We start from the raw sequence: 11,785 nt of genomic DNA, 5'->3' as shown, positions 1-11,785 counted from the left end.
AAACGCCAGCCAGGTGCTCTCGACCTGAAAGACCAGGCACTCCCAGCCCTGGCCAGAGGGAAAATCTCAGTGTGTGATCACTGTTTTGAACTTCCCTGGCAGTCTGGAGCTGCCCAGACAGCCACCTGCTGTTGTGGTTTTGGGTACAAGCAAAAAATCCTGAGTCCCTAGGGACCGAGACTGGGAACCTGCTCTGCCAGCCCCAATGGGGGAATTTATTAGGGCTCTGCAGCCCAATTGAGGCTTCTCTCTAAGAGGGAGGTCAAGGTGCAGTTTGCTTTCCTCTAAACCTACAAAAACCATCAAAAGCGGTCAAGGCAAGACAGAAAAACAAAAGTGAACAAATATAAAAAAAAACTCCAGAGAACAAAAGCCTGAAAAAAACAGTTTCCTCAGAGCCCACCCCCTTGAGGGGGGCAGGAGGACTTAACTGAGAGAACATCATTGACAGAAAACCCACATGGCAGGCCCCTCACCCAGAAAACCAACCAGGAAAGAGGAAATAAAAAAAGACATAAGAGAACAACCACCACTACTTCACAGGATAATTTTTAAAATTAATTCAATCCCATTATTTTGGCTCATTTTTTATAGCTAATGTTTTATTATTATATAGATAATTTTTTAACCTATTTACCATCACAGTGAGATGTCCAGTACATCAAATTCCATAATAACCTTCTAATCTGAACTTTTGATACATACACCTGTGTTTTCCTTTTGCATTACTATTTTTTAAATTTCTTTTTTTTAATTTTAGTTTACTTTAGTCTAGTTTATTCCTTTTTTAATTTTTATTTTCTAATATTCATATAGAAGTTAAACATCAAGGTAATCCCCTTTCCCCAATCAATGCCACCCCTATAGGTAAACCAATTCCTAATCCCCCCTTATCAAAGGAAAGTTGAGCCCTTTTAAAAGATATCAAGATACATCCGGGAAGAATCAAAACAACCTTCCTCACACACACTGAGAATTTACAACCACTCTCTCAACTTTTTCTTCCACCAGTATTTCTGTGTTTTTGTACTTGTCCTGATAGTATATAAATCTTACACTAGGGGTTCTTTTTGAAGAGTTTCTTCCTTTATTTGCATATATATATATATATATATATATATATATATATATATATGTAAATATATATACATATGAATTTTTTCTCTTGTCATATACTTTTATCAGTCTTTTTGTTTGTCTGTTTCTGTTTGTATACTTCATAAATCTTACCTTGGGGCCCATTTGGGCTGAACCTTCTCTTTTATCTCACCTTTCTTTCCTATCTCTCCCTCTCTCTTTTTTTTTCTTTTCCTTTTCTTTTTCTTCTCATTTGGGTGGGGAACCCTGATTGCTCAGAAGCATTCCAGGGTGCACCTGGACTGCACCACAGTCGATACACCCAGCTACACCCGTTCAGCCATCTCTCACCAAAATGACTAGGAGGAGGAAAGCCAACAGAAAAAAAAAAATACAGAGGATGGACCCACTGCAACAGAGCTAATGGCTATCAACATAGACAATATGTTGGAAAGAAAATTCAGGCTAAAATTATCCAAGCAATATCTAGGTTGGAGAAAGCCATGGGTGACCAAACAGAATTGATTAGGGCCAAACTGAAAAGGACCAGAGATGATGTTTTCAATATTAGGGAAGAGCTAAAAGCTACCAGGGATGAGCTTCACAATGCTGTCAATGAGTTCCCATCTAATCTAAACTCACTCAAAGCTAGGGTAACTGAGAGAGAAGATAGAATTAGTGATCTGGAGGACAAACAGATAGAAAGGATCAGGAGGAAGCCTGGAACAAACAGCTTAGAAACCACGAAAACAGAATCAGGGAAATAAATGATGCCAGGAAACGTTCCAACATCAGAATTATTGTAATCCCTGAAGGGGAGGAGGAAGAAAGAATTCTTCATGAAACAAGTTCTTCATGAAAATTTTCCGAATCTCATGAATGGAACCATCATTCATTTACTAGAGGCCTGAAAGTCTTCCCTTCCCAGATTACAGATTCTCGAAAGGCCTCAAGACACCTAGTCATAAGAATGAAAAATTATAATTGTAGGCAGAAACTCTTGCAACCAGCTAGGACAAAGAAGATCCTTACATACAGAGGAAAGCCCATCAGAATAACATCAGACCTGTCAACAGAGACCTGGCAAGCCAGAAGGGGCTGGCAAGATATATTCAGGGCACTGAATGAGAAAAACATGCAGCCAAGAATACATTATCCAGCAAGACTGACATTCAAAATATATGGAGACATAAAGAGTTTCCAGGACGTCAAGGCTAAAGGACTATGCAACCACCAAGCCGATACTGCAGGAAATTATAAGGGGGCGCCGTTAAAGGAGGAAAAAGCTCAAGAATATCATTGAACAGAAATATAGAGACAATCTACAGAAAGAAAAACTTCAAAGGTAACACGATGTCAATAAAAACATATCTATCAATAATCACCCTCAATGTGAATGGCCTAAATGCACCCATAAAATGTCACAGGGTTGCAGAGTGGTTAAAACTATAGGACCCATCCATATGTTGTCTACAAGAGACCCATTTTGAACCTAAAGATACACCCAGACTGAAAGTAAAGGGATGGAGAAGCATCTTTCATGCCAATGGGCCTCAAAAGAAGGACAGGGTTTCGATTCTCATATCAGACAAATTAGATTTTAAACTAAAGACTGTAGTCAGAGATACAGAAGGACACTACATCATTCTTAAAGGGACTATCCACCATGATGATCTAACAATTGTAAATATCTATGCCCCCAATATGGGAGCAGCCAATTACATGAGAAAACTGTTAATCAAGACAGAGTCATATTGATATGAATACAATAATCAATGGAGATCTTAACATACCTCTCTCAGAAATAGACAGATCATCAAAGCAGAAAATCAATAAAGAAACAAGAGCATTGAATGACACATTGGACCACATGGACCTCATAGATATATATGGAACATTCTACCCTAAAAATACAGAATAGTCATTCTTCTCAAGGGCACATGGAACCTTCTCAAGAAAGACCACATACTGGGTCACAAATCAGGACTCAAATGATACCAAAAGACTGAGATTATTCCTGAACATTCTCAGATCACAGTGCTTTGAAACTAGAGCTTAATCACAAGGAAAAGTTCAGAAGGAACTCAGACACTTGGAAGGTAAAGACTACCTTGCTTAAGAATGCTTGGACCAGCCAGGAGATCAAGGAAGAACTGAAACAATTCATGGAAACCAATGAGAATGAAGACACATCTGTCCAAAACCTATGGGATACAGCAAAGGCGGTTCTAAGGGGAAATACATAGCCATCCAAGCCTCCCTCATAAAATGTAAAAAATCCAGAACACACCAGCTGTCTCTACACCTTAAAGAACTGGAGAATCAACAACAAAAAAAAACAACTACACATATAAGAAGGGAAATCATCAAGATTAGAGCAGAGATGGATGAGGTAGAAACCAGAGATACAGTAGAACGTATCTATTAAAGTAGAAGCTGGTTTTTTGAAAGAATCAATAAGATCAATAAACCATTAGTGACACTAATCCAAAAGAAAGAGAGAAAGCTCAAATATATAAAATTATGACTGAAAACTGAGAGATCACAATGAACACCAAGGAAGTAGAAACAATCATCAGAAGTTATTATCAACAGTTATATGCCAATAAGCTAAGCAACCTAGATAAAATGGATGCTTTCCTGGAAAATTATAAACTCCCAAAATTGAACCAGAAAGATATTGACAACCTGAATAGACCAATATCTCGTAACAAGATTGAACTGGTGATCAAAAACCTCCCAAAAAACAAGAGCCCAGGACCTGATGGATTCCATGGGGAATTCTACCATACGTTCAAAGAATAAATAACACCTATTTTCCTGAAGCTGTGTCAAAAAATTGAAGCAGAAGGAAAACTTCCTGACTCTTTCTATGAAGCCAGCATTACCTTGATGCCCAAAACAGGCAAAGACCCTATGAAAAAGGAGAATTTCAGACCAATATCCCTGATGAATATGGATGATAAGATTCCCAAGAAGATCCCAGCAAACAGGATCCAACATCACATTAAAAACATTATCCACCATGAGCAGGTGGGATTCATCCCTGGGCTACAAGGATGGTTCAACACTCGCAAAACAATCAGTGTGATAGAACAAATTAATAAGAGAAGAGAGAAGAACCACATGGTCCTCTCAAGTGATGCAGAAAAAGCATTTGACAAAATCCAGCATCCGTTCCTGATTAAACGCTTCAAAGTATAGGGATAGAGGGAACATTCCTGAACCTCATCAAATCTATCTATGAAAGACCCACAGCATATATCATCCTCAATGGGCAAAAGCTTGCAGCCTTCCTGTTGAGATCAGGAACAAGACAAGGATGCCCACTTTCACCACTTTTGTTCAACATAGTATTAGAAGTCCTAGCAACAGCAATCAGACAACAAAGAGAAATAAAAGGTATCCAAATTGATAATGAAGAAGTCAAGCTCTCTCTCTTTGCAGATGACATGATTCTTTATATGGAAAACCCAGAAAACTTTACCCCCAAACTACTAAAACTCATACAACAATTCAGCAGCGTGGCAGGATACAAAGTCAATGTACAGAAATCAGTGGGTTTCTTATACACTAACAGTGAAAATACAGAAAGGGAAATTAGAGAATCGATTCCATTTACTATAGCAACAAGAACCATAAGATACCTGGGAATAAACCTAACCAAAGAGGTAAAGGATCTGTACTCGAGGAACTACAGAACACTCATGAAAGAAATTGAAGAAGACACAAAAAGATAGAAGACCATTCCATGTTCTTGGATTGGAAGAATAAACATTGTTAAAATGTCGACACTGCCTAGAGCAATCTATACTTTTAATGCTATTCCGATAAAAATTCCACCAGTATTCTTCAAAGAGCTGGAGCAAATAATCCAAAAATTTGTATGGAATCACAAGAGACCCCGAATCGCTAAAAAAATGTTGAAAAACAAAAATAAAACTGGGAGCATCATGTTACCTGACTTCAAGCTTTACTACAAAGCTGTGACCACCAAGACAGCATGGTCCCATCATAAAAACAGACACATAGACCAGTGGAACAGAGTAGAGAGCCCAGATATGGACCCTCAACTCTATGGTCAAATAATCTTCGACAGAAGAGGAAAAAATATACAGTGGAGAAAAAGACAGTCTCTTCAATAAATGGTGCTGGAAAAACTGGACAGCTATATTTAGAAGAATGAAACTCGACCATTCTCTTACACTATACACAAAGATAAACTCAAAATGGATAAAAGATCTCAACGTGAGACTAGAATCCATCAGAATCCTAGAAGAGAACACAGGCAGTAACCTGTCCGATATCAACCACAGCAACTTCTTTTAAGATATGTCTCCAAAGACAAAGGAAACTAAAACGAAGATGAACTTTTGGGACTTCATCAAAATCAAAAACTTCTGCACAGCAAAGGAAACAGTCAAAAAAACAGAGGCAACCCACGGAATGGGGGAAGATACTTGCAAATGACAGTACTGACAAAAGGTTGATCTCCAGGATCTATAATGAACTCCTCAAACTCAACACACACAAAACAGACAATCATATCAAAAAATGGGCAGAAAATATGGACCGACACTTCTCCAATGAAGACATACAAATGGCTATCAGACACATGAAAAAATGTTCATCATCACTAGCCGTCAGGGAGATTAAAATGAAAACTACATTGAGATATCACCTTACACCAGTTAGAATGGCCAAATTTAGCAAGACAGGAAACAACATGTGTTGGAGAGGATGTGGAGAAAGGGGAACCCTCTTACACTGTTGGTGGGAATGCAAGTTGGTGCAGCCCCTTTGGAAAACAGTGTGGATATTCCTCAAGAAATTAAAAATAGAGCTTCCCTATGACCATGCCATTGCACTACTGGATATTTACCCCAAAGATACAGATGTAGTGAAAAGAAGGACCATCTGCACCCCAATGTTTATAGCAGTGATGGCCATGGTTGCCAAACTAGAAAGAACCAAGATGTCCTTCAATGGACGAATGGATAAGGAAGACGTGGTCCATATACACTATGGAGTATTATGACTCCATCAGAAAGGACGAATACCCAACTTTTGTAGCAACATGGGTGGGACTGGAAGAGATTATGCTGAGTGAAATAACTCAAGCAGATAGAGTCAGTTATCATATGATTTCACTTATTTGTGGAGCATAACAAATAGCATGGAGGACATGGGAAGTTAAAGAAGAGAAGGGAGTTCAGGAAAATTGGAAGGGAAGGTAAACCATGAGAGACTATGGACTCTGAAAAACCACCTAAGGGTTTTGAAGGGGTGGGGGGTGTGATGTCGGGGTACCAGGTGTTGGGTATTATAGAGGCACGGATTGCATGGAGCACTGGGTGAGGTGCAAAAATAATGAATACTGTTATTCTGGAAAAAAAAAAAAGAAGAATTGTGAATGGGCATCTCAGTGGCATAGTTGGTTAAGCATATGCCTTCAGGTCATGATTCCAGGGTCCTGGGATTGAATCCTTATCTTCTCCTCTGCCATCCCTTTTTTCTGCTTGTTCTCTCTCTATCCCTCTCTCTTTCTTTGGTAATAAATAAAACCTAAAAATAATGATAATTTTGAAGAGTTTATTTTGTGCCAAGTGCTTCATATCTATTGATTTACTGAGCTTCACAATAAACCTTTCTCACTGATGGCAGAATTATGAGTGATGCTCTAATGGTCACATATGCTGTTAATGGCAGAGATTTTTGGACCAAGCAGTGTTTGAATCACTGTGTACTCACCTACATTCTAAAAAACCTAGGCATTTAAATTACTTGTCAAATGAAATGCACCGACAATGTGAATCTATTAAATTTTAACTATATGTATTCATTAATGTGGTTAATAAAAATGTCATAACTCAAAATACATCACATAAATTATTATAATCATAACTGCTTATTTTTAATAGTATAAACTCTTATTTTTTTCTTGTTTATCTTCTTCTTTTGGTGCTAATTTTAAGAGCTTTGAGCTAAATTTCATAAATTTCCCTGACACCATGTATCATTTCATTATTTTCAATCTGCCTCATTTTTCTTCTACCTTTCTAATTTCATTAAAGGAACACATTAACATATGTATCTCTTGGAAAATGTCAAGTTTATAGAATAGCCTATATATATTCTAATAAGTAGAATTCTGTTTCCACACCTCCCACATTTTGGGTCTAACTTTTATCATGTTGTAAGATCCCAGTAACAGAGAGATGAGGTATTGCTTTCCATGGTCTAGTAGATTTATTTGTTCACCATTTACATGCATTCTAAAATCTTTTAAAAATATTCTGTCCCTCAAGTTTTTTCTTTTTTCCTATCTCATCTATCTTCCTACCAGTAACAAAGGCAAACATTAAGTCTTCTCTAGTTTTCATCTGATTGGCCTTCTTCTTTTTTTTTGTATATAAAAATATCTAATTAATTATTGTGGACATCCCTGCTATAAACATTGGGGAGCATGTATCTCTTCAAGACACTATGTTTGCATCCGTCAGGTAAATACTTAGCAGTGCCAAAATCTGGAAAAAGCCCACATGTCCATCAATAATTCAGTGGATAAATAATTTGTATTATATCTATCTATCTATATCTATCTATCTATATATTTGAATATATATACATATATATGAAATGATGAAATTTTATGGGAGAAAATTAATATGTGGAATTTAAGAAACAAAACATATAAACATTAAGGGAAGGGAAGAGAAAATAAAAATAAGATGAAAATTGAGAGGGAGACAAACCATAAGAGACTCTTAATTCTAGGAAACAAACTGAAGTTGCTGGAAAGGAGTAAGGACGTAGGGGATAATTGTGTGATGACATTAAGGAGGGCATGTAATGTATTGAGCACCAGGTGTTATTTTCAACTGATGAATCACTAAAGTCTACCTCTGAAGCTAAAACAACAAAACAACAATAACAACAGCAACAACAACAAAGGTCTACTTGGTCAAAGGCAAGTCCCATTTGGTTAAATTTATCATCTACTCTCTTACTATGAGGAAGGATAATGAGAAGGAACTGTATTTGTTGAATATATATATATATATATATATATATATATATATAGTATTACATGCAATATAATTATACAATAATTGTACAATTGTGTATATATGTGTTATATACATATATAATATATATTCATATATATATAGTAAAGTTATGTTGAACAGAGATTGTATTGCTTTGTTATGTTTAGCACAAATAAAAATGATCAGAAAATATCAGAAATAAATATTATGTAACTTTATATAGGTATTTCCTTCTGAAATGATGTAGTAGACATAGAGTAAAGCAAAATTTAAAATCAGGTGAAGTGAGTTCTTTCCCTGACATTAATGTATTCTGTTGCTTTGGCTTCTCTTCCCAAACTCAGCCTCAGTTTCCATTTATATTAAATTTAAATAATATAATATGCAGGGTTGCTCTATGGATCAAATGAGAAACTCTTAGGTGAATATATTTTATAAAATGCAAAGCAAAATGCCAATGTTTTATCCATATATGTTAGTTCAAAACTATTGGTAAGTATGTAAGAATCTCCAATTTATTATTCAAGCAATCTGTATATTGAACTAAAATGCATGAATTTGATTTGTAAAATACTCCTGAGCTTCAATTCAATGGGCTCTGGTAACCCTGGCAAAACTACTTCAGCTGTTAAATTCTATATTTTTTCTCTAACTTTCTCTTCAATTATAGGAAATGGCCTTTAGCATAAATTTTCAGAAATATATGCATCACTTTTAAGCCTGAAGAGAATCAAAATATCTATGAGAAGAATACATATGCTCAGCCTAGAAATTATAAGAACACAAAAAACTTATTGGATAAAATTTGCATGACTTTATTGGATGAAATTATCTTCAAAATTTACTTAAATTACTAATTTTTACACTATATCACAAATTGAAAGAAAAGCAATGTGTTTATGCTATCATGACATTTATAAATAAGTATTCTTTCTTATTTTGTAAGGGGTACATATTTAGTTTAGTACAGATATTTGAAGTTACTTCTCCCGCCTAACTGAAGTTAGGATATGATTCATGCTCCAGCCTGGGATGATCATTGGGAGCATCTTTTGAATCAAGTTACAATAGAATCTCTAAGTTTTAAGGTGCAGCATTTTCCTAATTCTACATGGCCACTTGTGAACTTCCTGCCAAATGAAAGAGCAGACTCTATGTTTTTTTTTGTTTTTTTGTTTTTTTTTCCAGTGGAATGGCACCATTGCTAGGAAGCTCTGTGCTAACTTGGATTAAAAATTGCCCCGTGGAACCTCCTTCTTGCCCTCTAGATCTGCTCAGAAGCAGCTTTTTCCTTTTTTAACTTTAAGCCTTTCATAATATGAATGTGGTTAGACTTTCTTCATGCTTCTCTGTGCCAAGTTATGCTTTCTTGTTCTTGTATACATTCATGAAGACCTTGCCAAAATGCTCAGGTTCCAGGTAATAATTTGAGATGATCTTTGGCAATGTTCATGTCAAAATGCAATATCTAAATTTCAACAATTACTTCAGGTGAAGTTTATTCAGTGCAGAATACTCTAGAAATATTATTTTTCTGTTCTTATATTGATACGTCACACTTTTGGCACATTCTGTACACATTTAAAGTCGTCTGGTTGAATCCTTACATAATAATCTCTCAAGCCAGGGCAATTCATAGTTGTGCAGTTTTGAAGCTAAATACAAAACTTTACATTTATCCCTAAATCTTCTGTGTACTCCTAAATTTGGCATAGTATCTCAAAATGTTGTAATCATTAATAATAAAATCATATTAAAGTAAGATTCATAGACAATTAAATGTCAATGTAATTAGACAATTTCAGCAATTATTTATTTTTTTTTTAGAACATCACTTGAAGGAGTGACTTAGAAGCACATTTTTTGTCAAACATATACCCGCCCCGTGCCTGAGCCCCTGAAGAGATCACATACCTGGATAACCACATCTACAGAGACCCATGGTTTCTGATTGAAGTTCATTTTATGGTATGATTGGCATAAAAACAAACAAACAAAAAACAACAAGAAAACTTGAGAACCTCTTCCAGACTGGAATTGAAGAATATAGGCAACAGTACAACCTTTAAAGGTATTTATGGAAAAATGATATGTAAAAACATTTTCATCCAAGAGCTCTTGGCTTGAAGTCAGAGAGCCTATGGGAATCTGTCTATGTGTTGTTAAGGCAAGCACCTCCACTTCCCAAACTTCAGTGTCCTTTTCTGTAACAAAAGGTCAAGTATACAAAAGCAATCATGCCAGTGGTGGTGGTAGTGGAGAACCCCAGCAGGAAAATAGGAAGCTTTTTTTTATTGGTGCCCAAAAACCAAGACTAAATGCAAGTTTTTCATTTAGCCTCTCTGTGTATTCCAAGTAATATTGTCTGTATCCTTTCTAATTCACAAGGCCAATTTTCCCCTAAATCTTTAGAAAAAGAAAAAAAAGAGAGCAGGAAATATTTTGCAAAGATCATATACACACAGACATAAAAAGGTATTTTATAGAAAAGATTCTCTGAACTATTCTATTCAATAGCACCATGACAATTGGTTATTTGCAATGCACACTCTGGGTAATTTCCCAGAATAAACAGACAGTCCACTTCTCATTGTAGTTGGGTGGGGGACATTGAGCAGTCATTACCTCACTAACCTTGCACATGAGATTTGAAGCCCATGAGTTTTAGACAACCCTTCCTCTGTTTCCTTATGTTTAACTTGCATAAGTTTTATTTACATCATATAAAGAGAGTTGATTCACTCAGAACCCTAGGAAATACTGAGGAAGTCCAGTAATTTCCTTATTTTCAAATACTTAAAGTCTCCTTTGAAGAACTAGGCTAAGCGCTCATCAGGATTTGATTTGTCATCTGTGAATTTCTTGAAAATTTCAACAGACCTGGGTTTTCATTAAGGTAATAAGAAATGAGGAATAAACAGAGTTGTTCTAGATAATCTAAAAGCTTAGATGATTCACTGAATTGCTTAAATTTGAACAATAATTTCGCATTGTTTAGTAAAACTTCAAACTATTAAAGCCAATAATTTGATTTACAGAAACTTTCAGAATGATTTATTCATTTGCCCAATATCATGTTTGGCCTCATCACCCCCATTCTTCAATACTTTTCTCAGCCATGCAATCTGAATGCTATGTATTAAAAACAGCTTGCTAGACACATTTTTTGGTATGCATAAATTAGGAAGGTAAGGCACATCATCAATATAAAGAAAATCACCCTATGTCTAATTTTATTTTTTTAAGATTTTATTTATTTGCTTGAAAGAGATCACAAGTAAGCAGAGAAGCAGGCAGAGAGAGGGAGAAACAGGCTCCCTGCTGAGCAGAAAGCCTGATGTGGGCTTGATCACAAGACCCTGGGATCCTGACCTGAGCTGGAAGTAGAGGATTAACCCTCTGAGCCACCAAGGCGCCCCATCCTATGCCTAATTCTATACTAAACTTAGGTCCAACTAAAGAAAGATAATCTTGTCACTTACTCAGAGTGGAATCCTCTCCAGATAGCCATTCAGAGTAGGATGCATTGTTAAAAGGTAGAGATGGTCATATAAAATTTAGTAAATAACAACAACAGCAATAACAGCAATAACAACTAAGAAAAGAATGAGGAATGAACAAAAACTTTCTAGGCAATGGAGGTGATATGTTACTGGAAG

This window comes from Mustela nigripes, chromosome 12, assembly GCF_022355385.1.
Source record: "Mustela nigripes isolate SB6536 chromosome 12, MUSNIG.SB6536, whole genome shotgun sequence".
NCBI lineage: Eukaryota > Metazoa > Chordata > Mammalia > Carnivora > Mustelidae > Mustela > Mustela nigripes.
This window is presented reverse-complemented; position numbering follows the sequence as displayed.